This window comes from Pongo abelii, chromosome Y (genome assembly GCF_028885655.2).
Source record: "Pongo abelii isolate AG06213 chromosome Y, NHGRI_mPonAbe1-v2.0_pri, whole genome shotgun sequence".
NCBI lineage: Eukaryota > Metazoa > Chordata > Mammalia > Primates > Hominidae > Pongo > Pongo abelii.
Window position 1 is genome coordinate 2,113,491 of NC_072009.2, and position 15,065 is coordinate 2,128,555.

Here is a 15,065-nt window from a genome sequence, read left to right on the forward strand (position 1 = left end):
CTACAAATGCACACCTTATGTCCAGCTAATTTTTTTATTGTTACTAGAGACAAGGTCTCAGTATGTTGACCAGAGTGGTCTCAAACCCCTGAGTTCAAGTGATCCTACTGACTTAGCCTCCCAAAGTGCGGGTATTACAAGTATGAGCCACCACACCCAGCCTATTTTTATTTTATTTTTGTAGGCACAGGATCTCGCTGTTGCCCAGGCTGATCTCAAACTCAGGCTCAAAAATCATCCTCCTGCCTCAGCCTCCCAAAGTGCTGGGATGACAGGTGTGAGCCATTGTGCCCGGCCTCATATCATTTTTGAATCATGAAACTTTATTATTCTTTGCAGTTTTTCCCCCAAGAAGTTAAACATGTAAGAAGCAAACCAACATCTTTTAAAACTTAAACATAATTCCTAGCTTGTGGATAAAGTTTTGGAAGCGATTTAAATTCTAGAAAGCCTGCAGTAAACTGGCTATTTGATAAGTTCTCAGAGTTCCTGCCTTTCCAGTTAAACACAAATAAAATAGGAGTCCAGTGACCTCAAACACCCCAGGATAAGAACACACAAGATAAAAGCCAGTTGGAGCCTGAGTGTGAAAGGCAATCACTCCTTCTGCATCAAAATATCTGCACCCACGGGTCCACCCGTCAGCCAAAAGCCACCTCAGCAGTGCTACCAAAACAGGGAAAAGAAAGGCTACCCTCTTTCTTTAATGTAAGCCCTCTAAGATAACGCACAACCTATAAGCTCACATAAATTAGGGCACAAAGAACCCAACAGAAATCCTGGCAGAACAAGCACAACTTCTGCTTAATCATGAACTTATTTATTTATTTAGAGACAGGGTCTCTCTCACTGTGTTGCGCAGGCTGGACTAACAGTGGTGCAATCTCAGCTCACTGCAGCCTCGACTTTGTGGGCTCCAGTGATCCTCCCACCTCAGCCACCCAAGTAGCTGTGACCACACATGCGTGGCACCATGTTTGGCTAATTTTTATTTTTATATTTTTAAACACAGCATCTCTCGCTTGGTTGCCCAGGCTGCGATCAGCTGCAGCCTCCAACTCCCACGCTCAAGTGATCCTCCCACCTCTGCCTCCTGAGTAGCTGGGACTACAGGCACACTCTCACTTTTTGTATTTTTAGTAGAGATGGGGATTGGCCATGTTACCCAGGCTGGTCTCAAACTCCTGGGCTCAAGCGATCCACCGGCCTCGGCCTCCCAAAGTGCTGGGATCACAGGCATGAGAGCCACCATGGCTGGCCATGCAGCTGTTTTGATTAGCAATTCTGAGAAGACACAAATGCCGCTCTGCTCTTTTGTGATAATATTAACACAGATTACTGAATTACAGTGACAAAAACTTCATATGTATTACCTAAGGAAACACAGAGCCCCCAGTGTTAGATCTGAACTCTTTCTCCACCCAGGACGAATAAGTGGATTCCAATTAGTGCCTCAAAAAAAAAAGGAAAAAAGTAGCAAGAAAAATAAAAAACAGTAGAGCAGTTTCAACAAACACCAGCCCTTATTTTTGGAAGGCTCACTTGCCAAGAACAAGGTTTACTTGTCAAAAACAGTGTTGACGTTCATAAATTTTTTTTCTGAGTTTCTCAATGGTTAGGGGAAAAAAGGCAAAAGAGCAATAATATTTATTGACACAACATTTATATAAAATTTAGTAATCCCAGCTACTCAGGAGGCTGAGACGGGAGAATCGCTTGAACCTGGGAGGTGAAGGTTGCAACGAGCCAAGATCGTGCCACTGTACTGCAGCCTGGGCAACAAGAGCAAAAGTCCATCTCAAAAAAAAAAAGAATGTTAGATAGTATCGGACATGCTGGGTTGGACACAGGACTGAAGGGTAACTACAAACAACTTTCAGGCAATTTCCACAAAAGTTACATGTCAGAAAAAGGAAAGGTGGGCTTTCACAGGTACTGTGAACCACCTATATTTTGCCATGACCAGGAATTTTTTATAAGCCCAAGTCCCACGTGTATTTTACAGCACTAATATTAACCTTCAAAACAAGGAGGGTTTCTTTGCCTCCTCCTTCGTGGAAAATTTATCAAATTAAAAAAAAAAAAGCTTAACTATTACTGCATTTTTTTTAAAGAATGGTATTTGCTACAGTCTGAAAGATTGTGTTCCTCCCCCAAATTCCTGCATTGAAATCCTCTCCCCTAAGACAATGGTGTCAGGAGGTGGGAGACTTGGGAGGTGATGACATCATGGGGATCAAGCCTCATGAATAGGACCAGTGTCCTTATAAAAGGAGCCCCAGAGAGCTCCCTCGCCCTTTCCACCATGTGAGCAGGCAGAGAAAATGCATCGTCTATGAACCAGGGAGTGCAGCCCCACCAGACACTGAATCTGCCATGATCTTGAACCTCCAGCCTTCAGAACTGTGAGTGATAAATGTCTGTAGTTTATAAATTACCCAACTGAAGGTATTTTATTTTAGCAGCTCCCTACTCAGGAAGGCTGTGGCAAGAGAATCGCTTGAACATGGGAGGCGGAGGTTACAGTGAGCTGAGATCACACCACTGCACTCCGGCCTGGGTGACACAGCTAGACTCCGTCTCAAAAAAAAAAAAAAAAAAAGAAACAACAGTTGGATCAAGAATGAAAGGTGCACAAAGGCAGTGAGGGATGGAAGCCCCTTCCACCCTGGGCTCTGGAACTGCACAGGCCACCTTCTAAGGTTTCTCTCCTGTCATCCTCCCAAGTCTAAATGAATACAAAGAAACACACTAGAGGTCTCTCATGGGATGGGGGCATCTCCAGAAATACTAAGATTCAGGTTCTGAATCTCTGATCTGGGTGGGGCTGGGAGCTGCAATTCCAGAAAGCAAATGAAGCCTGTGCTGTGATTCAGAACATTTCTTGGTAACAAGCGTGTAGGGGAAGAAGGATGCGGACAGGGCAGGAGAAGGAATGAATTCGGTCAGGACGGTAGCTGGAGAATGTCTGAGATGGCCACGTGCAGAGAGGAGCAGACTGGCTGCGTCTCTCACTGTGCCTGAGACGGGCGGTGACAGAGGAAAGGGATTGCACATGAGAGTCAGAGACACCCAATGAAGAAAAAAAAGCAGCTTACAGGGTGGAAAGGACACAGACACAGACACTCAGAAGAATGTGGCCAAGGGATCGCCACCGTGTACGAAATGAAGACGTTTTCTAAGAATGGAGCCAAGGGACCACCACTCTATATGCACTGAAGACGTTCCGAAAGCATGTGGCCAAAGGACCACTGCCGTGTACACACTGAAGACATTCGCTAAGAATGTGGCTAAGGGACCGCAGCCTGTACACACCGAAGACGTTCCCTAAGTATGCGGCTAAGGGACTGCCACCATGTACACACTGAAGATATTCCCTAAGTACGTGGCTAAGGGACCGCCGCCATGTATGCCCTGAAGTTGTTCCCTAAGAATGCAGCCAAGAGATGGCAGACGTTTCCTAGACATGTGGCTAAGGGACCGCCACCGTGTACACACTGAAGACATTCCCTAAGCATGTGGCCCAAGGGACCACTGCCCTGTGCACATTGAAGACGATCCCTAAGCTTGGGCTAATGGATCGCTGCCATGTACACACTGAAGAGGTTCCCTAGCAATGCGGCCAAGGGCCGCTGATGCGCACACACTGAAGACGTTCCCTAAGTGTGTGGCTAAGGGACTGCTGCCATATACACACTGAAGACATTCCCTAAGAATGTGGGTAAAGGACCGCCGCCATGTACACACTAAAGATGTTCCCTAAGAACGCGTCCAAGGGACTGCTGCTGTGTGCACACTGAAGACATTCCCTAAGCATGTGGCTAAGGGACAGCAGTCATGTACACACTGAAGACGTTCCCTCAGAATGCAGCCAAGGGACGGCACTGAAGACGTTCCCTAGGCATGTGGCCAAGAGACCGCCACCTTATAGGCATGTGGCCAAGGGACCTGCACTGAAGACATTCCCTAAGCATGCGGCTAAGGGACCGCCGACATGTACACACTGAAGACGTTCCGTAAGAATGCAGCCAAGGGACGGCCCCATGTACACATTGAAGAATTCCCTAAGTATGTGGCGCAAGGGACTGACACCATGTGCACAATGAAGATGTTCCCTAACCATAGACCAAGAGACTGCCACTGTGTAAACACTGAAGACATTCCCTAAGAATGTGGCTAAGGGGCCCCCGCCATGTACACACTGAATATGTTCCCTAAGAATGTGGCCAAGGGACCGCCGCCATGTACACATTGAAGACGTTCCCTAAGAATGCAGCCACGGGATGGCACCGAAGACGTTCCCTAGGCATATGGCAAAGGGATCGCACTGAAGACGTTCCCTAAGCATGCGGCCCAGGGACAGCCACCGTGTACACACTGAAGACATTCCCTAAGAATGTGGCTAAGGGACCACCACTGTGTACACACTGAAGACATTCCCAAAGCATGTGGCCAAGGGAACAAACTGAAGACCTTCCCTAATACAAAAGCTAAGACATTGTGGTTGTACCACACAGTTCCTACAGCTGTGGGAGAATGAGGCTCTTCAGGGCACCTCCATGACCAGCCACGAACCCAGCTAGGAGAGCCACGGAAAGAATGCGGTGGTGTAACTGCAGTAATTACCAAGACATAACAGGATCTAACCTCTTTCTAAATACACGGCTCCCTTAACTCCCCCATCCCTCCTCAATCACGCGAAAGACCACCTGTTTAGCATACAAAATCAGGCTGTGAGGAGTAAAACTTTGACAATGCCATTTCATCACAGCACAGAGCCACTGTGAGATCAGCACCTCTTATGAAAAGAAAACAGACAGCCGGGCGCCGTGGCTGACACCTGTCATCCGAGCACTTTGGGAGGCTGAGGCAGGTGGATCACTTGAGGCCAGGAGTTCGAGACCAGCCTGCCCAACATGGTTAAACCCCGTCTCTACTAAAAATGCAAAAAAAAAAAAAAAAAAAAAAAAAAAATCAGGGGTGTGGGGGCAGGCACTTACAATCCCAGCTACTCCAGAGGCTGAGGCAGGAGAACTGCTTGAACCCAGGAGATGATGGCTGCAATGAGCCGAGATTCAGCCACTGCACTACAGCCTGGGCAACAAGAGCAAAACTCCATCGCAAAAAAAAAAAAAAAAAAAAGAGAGAGACAGAAAAGAAAAGAAAAGAAAACAGACATATTCATGCTGAGATTTCTACACTGTGAAAAAAGATCTGCAACAGTGCATCACGCACCCCAAAATTTCCCAATGCTCTTAGCTAATCAAATCTATCAGGAAATTGCAATTTGAATAACTCCACAGTTTCCCAGAAAGGCAAACACTGTTCCAATAGAAAACATTCACTGCTTTTATGCACATTGTTACATCCATTCCTCAACAGGACGCCATGTAGACTGGATAAAGAAAGTGTGGAGCATATACACTATGGAATACTATGGACCCATGAAAAAGAATGGGATTGGTTGGGCATGGTGGCTCATGCCTGTAATCCCAGCACTCTGGGAGGCCGAGGCAGGCAGATTACCTGAGGTCGGTAGCTCAAGACCAGACTGGCCAACATGGAGAAGCCCCATCTCTACTAAAAATACAAAATTAGCCCAGCGTGGTGGTATGCGCCTGTAATCTCAACTAGTCGGGAGGCTGAGGCAGGAGAATCACTTGAACCCAGGAGCCGGAGGTTGTGGTGAGCCGAGATCACACCACTGCACCCCAGCCTGGACAACAAGAAGGTAACCCAGTCTCAAAAGAAAAAGAAAAAAAGAAAAAATGGGATGATGCCCTTTGCAGGAACATGCATGGAGGTGGAGGCCATTATCTTTAGCAAACTCACACAGGAAAAGAAAACCAAATACCACCTGTTCTCACTGATAAGCGGCAGCTAAACATTGGGTACTCATGGATACAAAGAAGGGAACAGATGCAGGGGCCTGCTGGAGGGTGGAGGGTGGGAGAAATGAGAGGATCGAAAAACTACCTATCAGGTGGTACTGGACTTCTTACCTGGATGATGAAACAATCTGTTCACTAAGCCTCCAGGACACGCAATTTACCTGCACACGTCTCCCTCAACCTGAAATAAAAGTGAAAAAAGTAGGCCGGGCGCAGTGATTCATAATCCCAGCACTTTGGGAGGCCAAGACGGGTGGATCACCTGAGTCCAGGAGTTCCAGACTACCCTGATCAACATGCTGAAACCCTGTCACTACTAAAAATACAAAAGTAACAGGGCGTGGTAGCACACGCCTATAATCCTAGCTACGTGACAGGCTGAGGTGGGAGAATCCCTTGAACACGGGAGACGGAGGTTGCAGTGAGCCAAGATCGTGCCATTGCACTCCAGCCTGGGAGACAAGAGCAAAAGTCCATCTCAAAAAAAAAAAAAAAAAAAAAAAAAAACACTACATGACTACATGTAACAGCTACTGGGAACATTTTACTGAATTTTTTTAAGCCCTTTAAAATGTTAGGGTAGTGTCTTAGGAAATCAGGAATTTCCAAAGGCAGGACTTCATGACGCCAACTTGAGTGTGAAAAGGATTCCTTTCTATGTAGAAGGTGCATGCCTGCTCTGGGCTTCCACAAATCCCCGAGACCTAATAACACATCTGTCTCCGTCACTGATCAAACAATGGGTACAACGACTTAGCGTCCACTGCAAAGCTTCATGGCAGTTAGCTCTAGCCAGTTTGTTCACAGCCGTGATTAAGGTGCCCACAGCATCCTCACTAGCCTCCAGAATGCTGCATAGTCAGCTCGCCACACAGGTGACCCCAGAAACAAGAGACATGACTGTAACAGGGACAACATGCGACACACCAAACACCAGAAACAGGAGACAGGACTGTAACAGGGACAATGTGCGAGATGCCAAAAACCAGAACAAGAGTCAGGAATATTATAACAGGGACAAAGTCCAGATGACATGGAAGGTGGAAGACTCATTTGTCATAGGTGGAAACAATTTATCTGTGAGTTTCAAACCAGGTGGATCAAGAATAAAAAGTGCAGCCGGACGTGGTGGCTCACACCTGTAATCCCAGCACTTTGGGAGGCTAAGGCGAATGGATCACCTGAGGTCAGGAGTTTGAGACCAACCTGACCAACATGGAGAAACCTCATCTCTACTAAAAATATAAAATTAGCCAGGCATGGTGGCGCATGCCTGTACTCCCAGCCACTCAGGAGAATCGCTTGAACCCAGGAGGCGGGGAGGTTGCAGTGAGCTGAGATCACACCACTGCACTCCAGCCTGGGAGACACAGTAAGACTCCGTCTCAAAAAAAAAAAAAAAAAAAAAAAAAAAGTTGGACCACGAATGAAAGGTGCACAAATGCAGCCAGGGATGGAAGCACCTTCCACCCTGGGCCCTGGAACTGCACAGGCCACCTTTTAAGTTTTCTCTCCTGTCATCCTCCCAAGCCTACACGAATATAAAGAAACACACTACAAGTCTCTGATGCAATGGGGGCATCTCCAGAAATCCGAAGATTCAGGTTCTGAATCTCTGATCTGGGTGGGGCTGGAGAGCTGCAGTTCCAGAAAGCAAATGAAGCCTGTGCTGTGATTCAGACCATTTCTTGGTAGTAAAGGTGTAGGAGAAGAAGGATGTGGACCGGGCAGGGGAAGGAATGAATGCAGTCAGGACGGTGGCTGGAGAATGTCTGAGATGGCCACTTGCAGAGAGGAGCAGGCTGGCTGCGTCTCTCACTGTGCCTGGGATGGTCGGTGACAGAGGAAACGGATACCACATAAGAGTCAGAGACTCCCAATGAAGAAACAAAAGCAGTTTACAGGATGAAAAGTACACAGACACAGACACTCAGAAGAATGTGGCCAAGGGACCGCCACTGTGTACGAACTGAAGCCGTTTTCTAAGAATGTGGCCAAGGGACCGCTACTGTGTATGAATGAACTGAAGAGGTTCCCTAAGAATGCGGCCACGGGACTACTGCCGTGTACACACTGAAGACGTTCCCTAAGTGTGTGGCCAAGAGACCGCCGCCATGTACACACTGAAGACATTCCCTAAGAATGTGGCCAAGGGACCTCCACCATGTACACACTGAAGACGTGCCCAAAGAATGCGGCCAAAGGACGGCACTGAAGACTTTCCCTAGGGATGTGGCCAAGGGACCACCACCATGTACACACTGAAGACATTCCCTAAGCATGTGGTCCAAACGACCACTGCCATGTACACACTGAAGACGTTCCCTAAGCTTGTGGCTAAGGGACCACCGCCATGTACACACTGAAGAAGTTCCCTAGCAATAAGGCCAAGTGACCGCTGCCGGGTACACACTGAAGACGTTCCCTAAGAATGTGGCTCAGGGACCACCGCCATGTACACACTGAAGACGTTCCCTAAGAATGCAGCCGGCACTGAAGACGTTCCCCTAGGCATATGACCAAGGGACCCCACTGTATACACACTGAAGACGTTCCCTAAGCATGTGGCTAAGGGACCGCCACCAAGAACACAATGAAGACGTTCCCTAAGCATGCGGCTACGGGAGTGCCGCCATGTACACACTGAAGACATTCCCTAAGAATACGGCCAAGGGACCGCCACAGTGTACACACTGAAGACGTTCTCTAAGAATGTGGCCAATGAACCACACTGTAGACGTTCCCTAAGCATGCAGCAAAGGGACTGCCACCGTGTACACACTGAAGACATTCTCTAAGAATGTGGCTAAGGGACCATCGCCATGTACACACCGAAGATGTTCCCTAAGCATGTGGCCAAGGGACGGACGCCATGTACACAGTGAAGACATTCCCCAAAGTCCAGAAATGGGCCTGCGAAACATCAAAGGAAAGAATGTTGTGCAGGATCCAGTCATCCCACCACTCGGTATGTACCCAAAGGAAAGGAAATCAGCCCATCAATGGGATACCTGCCCCCCGCCCCGCCGTGCACTGCAGCACTACTAACAGTTTCCAAGATATAGAATCAACCCATGTGTCAATCAACAGATGAGTGCCTCAAGCAAATGTGGCATAGACACACAGTGGAATAGTATGCAGCCATGAAAAAGGAAATCCTACCATTTGCAGCAACATGGATGGGACTGGAAGATACAATGTGAAGTGAAATGAACCAGGCAGAGAGAGACAAATACCGTATCATCTCATATGTAGAATGTAAAAAAGCTGAATGCATAAACGCAGAGAGTGCAATGCTGGTTGCCAGGGAAGAATGCTGGAGTGTTCATCAAAGAACATAAAATTTCAGTTGGAGGCCAGGAGCGGTGGCTTATGTCTGGAATCACAATGCTATGGAAGGCTGAGGAAGGAGGACCACTGGAGGCCAGGAGTTTGAGACAAGCCTGGGCAACATAATGAAACCACATCTTTAAAAAAAAAAAAAATGAAAAAATTAGCTTGGTATGGTGGCATGCACCTGCAGTCCCAGCTACTTGGGAGGCTGAGGCAGGAGGATCGCTTCAGCCCAGGAATTCAAGACCAGCCTGAGCAACATAGCAAGACCCCATATCTACAAAAAATTTAAAAATTAACCAGGTGTGGTGGTGTGCACCTGTAGTCCCAGCTACCTGGGAGGCTGAGGTGGGAGGGTCACCTGAGCCAGGAGTTGGAGGCTGCCATGAGCTATGAACATGACGCTGCACTCCAGCCTGGGTGCTAGGGTGAGACTGTCTCAAAAAATATATAAATTACATTAAAATTAAATTTTTCCAGTTAGATAAAAGAAATAAATTCAAAGTTCTACCACACCACACAGTGATTATCGTTAATAATAATACATTGCGTCTTTCAAAATGACTAAAAGTAGATTTTACATATTCTCACCACAAAAAAAAGTAGGTGAGGTGATATAGGTTAGAGTTAGGGTTATGTGAATATGTTAATTAGCTTGTTAATATGTTAATTAGCTTGAATGTTAATATGCTAATTGGCTTGGTTATTAATATGTTAATTAGGTTGATAATATGGTAACTAGCTTGATTTAATCATTGCACAATGTGTACTTGGATGAAAACATCACGTTGTACCTCATATATATGTATACAATTATTTTCTATAAAATAATTCAATAAAAATAGCTCGCATTTCCAGGCAGAAAGCAAAACAAGTCCCAGTTTCGAGGACAGCTGTGACATATTTAATGGTGTCTCCTCTTAATTCAACAGTTTATATGACCATGTCCCAAGGGGCTCCAAGTTGCCAAGGAAAAGATTCCAGTTATGTGCTCAAGGTGTATCCACACTGGGCCAGGCGCGGTGGCTCATGCCTGTCATCCCAGCACTTTGGGAGGCTGAGGTGGGTGGATCACCTGAGGTCAGGAGTTCGAGACCAGCTTTACCAATGTGCTGAAATCCCGTCTCTACGAAAAATATAAAAATTAGCTGGCTGTGGTGGCGGGCGCCTGTAATCCCAGCTACTCAGGAGGCTGAGACAGGAGAATAGCTTGAAACCAGGAGGCGGAGGTTTCAGTGAGCCGAGATCGTGCCATTGCACTCCAGCCTGGGCAACAGGAGTGAAACTCTGTCTTAAAAAAAAAAAAAAAAAAAAAAATGGTATCCACACTGCAGCCTGGACCAGAAGAGATGACCTTCAAATGAGCAGACAAGGTCCTCTCACAAAGCGGCGAGTGTTCCCAGTTATTACTCGGAGGGCCAGGCCTGCTCAGGAGGGTTGGTGAGATCAGGCTGTCCGCTAACAGACACCATGGCAGGGCTCATCCTCCTGAGTACATGCAAACTGCACTGAGCCGGCTCCCCATGGAACTCCAAAAACAGCCCAGCTGGGAAGAAATGGAACGTTCTGGGGGACACTGATTTTCATATTGAAATTTCCTATCTTTTTAAAGTTATTTTGGTTGAGACAGTCGCCCAGGCTATTGCCCAGCCTGGAGTGCAGTGGCATGATTGTAGCTAATGGCAGCCTCAGCCTCCTTGGGCTCAAGTCATCCTTCTGCCTCAGCCTCGCAAGTAGCTGTGACCACACACGTGTGCCACCACGTCTGGCATTTTTTTTTTTTTTTTTGAGACAGCATCTCTCTCCTTGTTGCACAGGCTGGAGTGCAGTGGTGCGATCACATTTCACTGCAGCCTCCAACTCCCTGGCTCAAGTGATCCTCCCACCTCAGCCTCCTATGTAACTGGGACTCCAAATGCACACCTTATGTCCAGCTAATTTTTTTTATTGTTACTAGAGACAAGGTCTCAGTATGTTGACCAGAGTGGTCTCAAACCCCTGAGTTCAAGTGATCCTACTGACTTAGCCTCCCAAAGTGCGGGTATTACAAGTATGAGCCACCACACCCAGCCTATTTTTATTTTATTTTTGTAGGCACAGGATCTCGCTGTTGCCCAGGCTGATCTCAAACTCAGGCTCAAAAATCATCCTCCTGCCTCAGCCTCCCAAAGTGCTGGGATGACAGGTGTGACCCATTGTGCCCGGTCTCATACCATTTTTGTATCATGAAACTTTATTATTCTTTGGATTTCTTTCCCCCAAGAACTTAAACATGTAAGAAGCAAACCAACACCTTTTAAAACCTAAACATAATTCTTACCTTGCGGATCCAGTTTTGGAAGCAATTTAAATTCTAGAAATCCTGCAGTAACTGCCTATTTGATACGTTCTCAGAGTTCCTGCCTTTCCAGTTAAACACAAAAAAAATAGGAGTCCAGTGACCTCGAACACCCCAGGGTAAGAAGCTAAAAGCCAGTTGGAGCCTGAGTGTGAAAAGGCAATCACTCCTTCTGCATCAAAACATCTGCACTCACGGGTCCACCCGTCAGCCAAAAGCCACCTCAGCATTGCTAACAAAACAGGGAAAACAAAGGCGACCCTCTTTCTTTAATGCAAGCCCTCTAAGATAATGCACAACCTATGAGATCACATAAATTAGGGCACAAAGAACCCAATTGAAATCCTGGCAGAACAAGCACAACTTCTGCTTAATCGTGAACTCATTTATTTATTTATTTAGAGACAGGGTCTCACTCTGTTGTCCAGGCTGCACTAGAGTGATGCAATCTCAGCTCATTGCAGCCTTGACTTTCTGGGGTCCAGCGATCCTCCCACCTCAGTCTCCCAAGTAGCTGTGATCACACATGCATGCCACCATGTTTGGCTAATTATTATTATTATTATTATTTTTAGAGGCAGCATCTCTTGCTTTATTTTCCAGGCTGGAGTGCAGTGGTACGGTCACAGCTCACTGCAGCCTCCAACTCCCAAGCTCAAGTGATCCTCCCACCTTCGCCTCCTGAGTAGCTGGGACTACAGACATGTGCCTCCATGCCTGGCTAATTTTTTGTATTTTCAGTAGAGATGAGGTTTGGCCATGTTGCCCAGGCTGGTCTCAAACTCCTGGGCTCAAGTGATCTGCCTGCCTCGGCCTCCCAAATTGCTGGGATCACAGGCATGAGAGCCACTGCGCCTGGCCATGCAGCTGTTTTAATAAGCAATTCTGAGAAGACACAAATGCCCCCCTGCTCTTTTGTGAGAATATTTACACAGATTACTGAATTCCAGCGACAAAAACCTCACACGTGTTACCTAAGGAAACACAGAGCCCAGAGTGTTCGATCTGAACTGTTTCTCAAACCAGAACGAATAAGTGGATTCCAATTAGTGCCTCGAGAGAAAAAGGAAAAAAGTGGCAAAAAAAGTAAAGTAGTTTCAACAAACTCCAGCCGTTATTTTTGGAAGGCTCACTTTCCAAGAACAGTGTTTACATTCATAAATTTTTTTTCTGAATTCCTTAATGGTTGGGGCAAAAAAAGAAGTCAACAGAGCAATAATATTTCTTGACACAACATTTATATAAAATTTAGTGCCCATGAAGTGGGAGTGGAATACACGGAGTCTTGCTCTTGTCGCCCAGGATGGAGTGCAGTGGCACGATCTCAGCTCACTACAACCTCCGCCTCCCTGGTTCACGCGATTCTCCTGCCTCAGCCTCAGTACCTGGGATTACAGGTGCCCACCACCATGCCCAGCTAATGTTTGTATTTTTAGTAGAGATGGGGTTTCACCATGTTGGCCAGGCTGGTCTTGAACTCCTGACCTCAGGCGATCCACCCACCTCGGCCTCCCAAAGTGCTGGGATTACAGATGTGAGCCACCGCACCCAGCAATGGATGCTTTTAGACACAACGGCAGAACTAAGTTGTTGAGAGACAGAGAATGCATGGTCCGCAGAGCCAAAAATATTTCCTCTCTGACCCCTTAAAGTTGACACCATCACGGTACTCATGCCAAGGACCTCCGCATCTGATTGCAACACAAAAGGACAGGCAGCCGCAGCTAGGACGGAGCCCGGCTGCAAAGCCCTGAAACCTGAAAGCTTCCCAGAAGTTGCTCAGAAAGGAATCCACGCAGTTTGAGAAAATCTGGAAGAAATGAGCCAAACCCTGCTGTTTTCGTCGTCTGAAGAAATGAGCAAAATACTGCTGTTTTGCTGCAAATAGTCCTGTGAGAGTTTGCATCCTCTGTTCACCAGGCAGGGGCATGGCGAGTTCATTTTATAAAACTCTCAGGTGAGCCCCACGATTTGACGGAGCAGGAATCACTGGGAAAGGACGGGGCGGCGTGCCTGAGATCACAGTGGGGAAAACAGTAGAAGTGCTGCCCAAGCACATCTGAGACTCGGACAAGGCGCAGGAAGATCGTCGGAACAAAAGCAGGAGCTGACTGCGCCAGGAATCCGGTCTCTGGGCCTCCTCTGCACTCATGAGCAAATCAACGTCACCACCGAGATTTCGGCGCCCCAAAAACAGCCCAACCGGCTCCTTCCCACCAGCTGCCCCTTTACTAAAACATCCGAAACCTTGTTCTCACTTTCCCCAAGCTGTTTTCCTCACCCTCCAGAGGCCTGCTAGGAAAACAGTTTGAAGCAGGCAATTCTGCAAAGGGGGAAGAAAAAACAACCAGCTCAGAGTTAGGGCTCTACAGCCAGATCCAAGCGTGAAAACAAAACCGAACCAAAAAATCCCACCACTGTGCGGAAGGAGTGCCACACAGGCCCGGCTGAGAACTAAGTCGGGGTTAGGGAAATGTCTCTAAGAAATCCTCAAGGACTAGAATTACTCCGAATGGGAAAAAGGTGTAAACGTGTCCCACTTAAATGAACATCACGATGCAAATGCTTAGTTATGAGGACTGAAAATGAACCCCTTTCAACCCAAAACGTGCAAGAAAAAGGAATTCGACATTTTAATGATGCCCAAGGACAGGTAGTCAACCAACAGCACTTGGAAAGGGCAAGTCTGGGCACAGGTGCACATCTGGGCCTTCCTGTGTTTCTCGGAGGCCACTGTTTTCTTAGGAGGGAGGAAAAGAGGGAGGATGGAAAGCAGAAAGGGAAGGAAGAAAAAAGGGATGGAAGGAAAAGGAAAGAGGAAGGGAGGGAGGGAGAAAAGGGAGGGAGGGACAGAGGGAGGGAGAAAAGGAAGGAAGGAGGAAGGGAGGGAGACAGGGAGGGACAGAGGGAAGGAAGGAGGAAGGGAGGGAGGGAGGGGAGGGAAGGAGGGAGGGAAGGACAGGGGAAGGAGGGAGGGGAGGAAAGGGAGGCAGAGAGGAAGGGAAGGGAGAGAAGGAAGGAAGGAAGGGAGGGAAGGAAGGAAGGGAGAGAAGGAAGGGAGAGAAGGAAAGAAGGAAGGAAAGGGAGGGAAGGAAGGAAAGGGAGAGAAAGAAGGAAGGAAGGGAGAGAAGGAAGGAAGGAAAGGGAGGGAAGGAAGGAAGGAAAGGGAGGGAAGGAAGGAAGGAAAGGAAGGGAAGGAAGGAAGGAAAGGGAGGGAAGGAAGGAAGGAAAGGGAGGGAAGGAAGGAAGGAAAGGGAGGGAAGGAAGGAAGGAAAGGGAGGGAAGGAAGGAAAGGGAAAGAAGGAAGGAAGGAAAGGGAAGGGAGGGAGAGAAGGGAGAGAAGGGAGAGAAGGAAGAAAGGAAGGAAGGGAAGGGAAAGGAAGGGAAGGGAGGGAAGGGAGAGAAGAAGAGAGAAGGAAGGGAGGGAAGGAGGGAAGGAAGGAAGGAAAGAAGGAAGGAAGGATTGGTTGGCTGAAGAAGAGAGGGAGGGTTGGAGGGAAGGA

At 47.5% G+C, this 15,065-nt stretch overlaps 1 protein-coding gene across 1 annotated transcript in view; it reads right to left on the reverse strand.

Moving 5' to 3' along the window:
• Positions 1–15,065, reverse strand: part of DHRSX (dehydrogenase/reductase X-linked) — a 273,895-nt gene that overhangs the window by 243,776 nt on the left and 15,054 nt on the right. The gene's annotated exons all lie outside the window — the stretch shown is intronic.